Here is a 4,749-nt window from a genome sequence, read left to right on the forward strand (position 1 = left end):
AGTTATGGGACATTTTTCTTCCTCTAACACAACCTTAGCCATTGTTCAATCCTATCTACCCCCGGCCTGCATTAGTAGCATTTTTATCCCTGATAAACTTTTATTAAATCTATAAATCTACTTTTTGAACAGCATCTGACGTGCATTATCCAGAACTTTCGAAGTAGTTTTGCCTGATAAGCAGAAGAGACAAGAGAAACTTCACCCTAAGCAAAACTCACCTAAGATGTTATTAATCACACCATTCACTGCAGCTATAGGTAAACTATAAACTCAGCTGTAATAAAGATGAACGAAGGGGGCTCAATTCTGCCCTCGGTTATTTATTCTGAAATCCTATAGAAATCAATTGGCATTTTTCTTTCTCTCTGAGGGCAGAGTTCTGCTCAACCTGGTGATGTCACTTCCACCTCAGGTGTGAAAAAGAAAAGTTTCTGCTTCTGCTGGAAATGCTGAGCCATTCGATCCTCAGAGTTGCAGAATAAGACGTGCCAGGAGAATTCTGGCCGGTTTCATACTTTAACATAGCAGCAGAAATCATATTTATTGGGCACCTTCTGAATGAAATGCACTGTAATATGCACTTGGGGAAGTTCAACATAGAGAAGCGCTGCTTTTCCTCCCCACAAAGAGCTTATAGTCCAGAAGGCAACAAACTTTCAAATATTAACTACAGGAAAAATAAAAATAAATACACAGAGTACAATCTGTAGATTATTTTTGTGTCTCTGTCCCCGTCTAGATTGCAAATTTCTTGAGAGCAGGGTTCATGATTTCCAACTCTATCGCCCTCTCCGCGGGGCTTCATATAGTGTTTTGAGCATGGGGGCTCAAGAAATACTATTCATTGATGGGTTGAATTGAATAATATATGTATATATGCCAAGAATATCCCATATATTGAATAAAATACAAAGCACGCATGTACATATCTGTAATTTATTTATATTAATGTCTGTCTCCCACTTAAGACTCTGAGTCACTGTGGGCAGGGAATATGTCCACCAACTCTGTTGTACTGAACTCTCCTGAGTGGTTAGTATAGGTTTCTATACAAAGGAAGTGCTCAATAAATATGAACGATTGATTAATTGACAGGTGCTATAAATATGCAGCATGCTGGACTCTTCTTTTCAACTCCTTGAATCAGCATGGAACATGTAAAAACTCACTTTATTTGATTTTAAAGTATCATAGGGGATCATACCGGAATAAATACAAACTCAGACTTTTCGTGCACCTGTTGTATCTCATGAGGGCTTGGACCATTATTAATAATAGTGGTATTTGTTAAGCACCTACTTTGTGCCAGGCACTGTACTAAGCGCTGGGATGGATACAAACAAATAGGGTTGGACGCGGTCCTTGTCCCACTTGGAGCTTACAGTTAATCCCCATTTTAAAGATGAGATAACTGAGACCCAGAGAAGAGAAGTGACTTGCCCAAGGTCACACAATAGACTTATTCTGATATTTCATCCTGCCAACTTGGTTGTACAGTGCTCTGTACTTACTGCATGCTGTAAGTGCTCAATAAATGCCCAAGTGGATTGATTCCCTATTACATACTTATTCTCCCTAGAACTCATAAATAATTTTCAATATTAGAGTATAAGCTCCTTGGGGGCAGGGATTTGTATGCTGCTTCTGTTGTACTCCTGTTGCGCACCTTCTTCTGTTGGAGAAGCAGTGTGGTTCAGTGGAAAGAGTACGGGCATTGGAGTCAGAGGTCATGGGTTCAAATCCTGGCTCCACCAGCCATCAGCTGTGTGACTTTGGGCAAGTCACTTAACTTCTCCGTGCCTCAGTTACCTCATCTGTAAAATGGGGATTAAAACTGTGATTCCCCCCATGGGGCAACCTGATCACCTTGTAACCTCCCCAGCACTTAGAACAGTGCTTTGCACATAGTAAGTGCTTAACAAATACCATCATTATTTATTTATTATTTATTTACTCACTATTCATTCAGTAAATATTTCTACTATGACCTCTCATGATGAACATAAGTTTATGACACTTCTTTCTTGAGCTTGATACATCTTCAGGATCACAATTTTTCGTCCATCCCAAAGGGAACATGAACACGTGAAACTGAGAAATCAGAAATGATAAAGGTCTCTTTTAAGAAAAAATAAAGCCACAAAGGTATAGTCTCCTTAGGGAGCATCCTAATAATAATAAATAATAGTGATGGCATTTATTAAGCGCTTACTCTTACTATGTACAAAGCACTGTTCTAAACGCTGGGGAAGTTACAAGGTGATCAGGTTGTCCTACGGGGGGGCTCACAGTCTTAATCCACATTTTACAGATGAGGTAACTGAGGCACAGAGAAGTGAAGTGACTTTCCCAAAGTCACACGGCTGACAATTGGTGGAGCCGGGATTAGAAATTAGGGATTAGGGATCCCCTTAGTCTTTCCCTACTGGAAGTGTTTCTCAGTTTGAAAGTAAAACCAAATTTGTGGACTAGAAAGCGCATTCTCATTTTTCACATATACAACATCTTCAACTGTGTATGTTGAAGCCTATTCCACTCAGCGAATCCCCAGATACTCTCATTTTTCAGGAAGAAGCAGAAAGGAAGGAGCTCAGAAAAGCTCGGTAATTAGCCCCAGGAAACGCCAAATGAAGTCAGTGGCAAAGCTGGAAGGAGGATCCAGAATCCCTTCCTTATTATAAACCATATTTTCTGGGCCTATTGGAGGAGACAGGAAAAAGATCTTTTTTCTGAGAATGATCACAAAAAAATAACTTCTCCTATGTGTCTGAAAGTCCTCTTGAAGTTTTGAAGGCAAAATACAAACAGGAATCTGAAATGCTGCAGCTGGATAGTTGGACTACTACCAAGGGCTGTCAGCCTTCACTAATATGTGTGTCATCACTTCATGTTTATTATGATAATAATTTCCTTTAACTATACCATAGAATAGTAGTGGCAAGAAAGCCTGTCTCATGAAAATGACTAACTCACTATCCATCTCTCCCTTTCTTCCCATCCATGCCTCATATCTGGGTTCTTGGCTATTTTCCCACTGAACAGAACCTCTCTTTCACAAACTTTTTCCGTGCTTGTTGTTCAAGCTTCAGAATCAATTCTGAACACTGTGGTTTAGCTCTCATTACCATTATTTCCCTTCCTGCTGCCTCAAAACTCTTCTCAATTTCCCATTATTTTCTACTTAATCAGCACCACCACCTACTATGGATATCTGAAAAACTGGCAGAAAAATTAAAATATTTTCACCAGCTGACAGAGATAAGCACAATGCATATAGGTTTAGAGGCTCATTAAGCACACTGCAGTGTTTCAAGTGCTTTCCTAGATACTAATAAAAGCAAATCTAAAAAAATGAGTAAATGGCAAATCCATTAACAAATTATTATTATTATTATTAACATCTATACATAACAACATGCTTAAGTGGTTGGCAGCATAGCATGACCAAGAAAATTGAGAAATTATTCAAGCATTCCCTAGGGGGAGGGGGTAATTTTTTTTATTGAAGATGTTATGAACGCAGTTTGTTGGATTTGAACGAGGAGGGAGTTTCATTCAAGGGGGAAAGTGTGACTGGTGGGTTGAAGGTGGGAAAAGTATGAGCAGGATACCGTTAGAGTGTTGTTTTGGCAGACGTGAAGAATGTGAAGCCAGAGAAGAGAAGATAATAATAAGAATAATGGCATTCATTAAGCGCTTACTATGTGCAAAGCACTGTTCTAAGCACTGGGGAGGTTACAAGGTAATCAGGTTGTCCCACGTGGGGCTCACAGTCTTAATCCCCATTTTCCAGATGAGGTAACTGAGGCCCAGAGAAGTTAAGTGACTTGCCCAAAGTCACACAGCCGACAAGTGGCGGAGCCGGGATTTGAACCAATGACCTCTGACTCCAAAGCCCAGGCTCTTTCCACTGAGCCACGTTGCTTCTCTAAAGTAAGATAACTGATGGACATTTCCTTTCTGAGTTTATTATTCAATCAATAGTATTTATTAAGTGCCTACTCTGGGTGGAACACTGTACGATTCACTTATGAGAGTAAAATAGAATTAGTAGACACAATATCTGCAATTCAGCTATTTGAACTCTTTATGTTTCTTAACTATCACCTCAGCACTTTGTTGCAAAAATGCACTTGTGTACTCACAACCACCTGTAGCACTTTCATACATATCTTACCTTGTCTTATGCCGTCGTCTCTGACCCATATCGACGACACGGACACATCTCTCCCGGAACGTCCCACCTTCATCTGCAATCCTTCTGGTGGTGTATCCCAAGAGTTTTCTTGTTAAAAATACAGAAGTGGTTTACCATTGCCTCCTTCCGAGCGGTAAACTTTAATCTCCACCCTCGATTCTGTCCCGTGCTTCTGCTGTCCAGCACAGGTAAGTTTTGACTTGTAGCAGATTACCTTCCACTCGCTAACCACTGCCTAAGCTAGGAATGTAATGGGCAGGCCTCTGCTTGACTCTCCCTCCCATAGTCGAGACTGGTAAAGTACTGGAAACTCTCCAGGGGCGACCCTGAGAGGGGGTATCTGACCTACCCATTACACAAATCCTCAACTCGGACTCATATTCATCTTTGCTTCATTCTCTTATCCAGGAATTATCTTAGTATCTGTTTCCCACACTATATTGTAGAGTCCTTGAGAACCAAGAACAATTCTAGTAACTCTATTGGGCTGTCTTGAGTGCTTAATATATTGCTAGTATTGAAGACCTCCTCCAGGAGGCCTTCCCAGA

At 40.4% G+C, this 4,749-nt stretch overlaps 1 non-coding gene across 1 annotated transcript; it reads right to left on the reverse strand.

Annotated features, from left to right (window-relative positions):
- Window positions 1-4,399: 4,399 nt before the first annotated feature.
- Window positions 4,400-4,537, reverse strand: LOC119939779. Its single transcript, XR_005454742.1, has one exon. It is a non-coding gene; the product is annotated as a small nucleolar RNA SNORA7 (small nucleolar RNA).
- Window positions 4,538-4,749: the final 212 nt, after the last annotated feature.

The sequence above is a fragment of the Tachyglossus aculeatus genome, chromosome 17 (assembly GCF_015852505.1).
Source record: "Tachyglossus aculeatus isolate mTacAcu1 chromosome 17, mTacAcu1.pri, whole genome shotgun sequence".
NCBI lineage: Eukaryota > Metazoa > Chordata > Mammalia > Monotremata > Tachyglossidae > Tachyglossus > Tachyglossus aculeatus.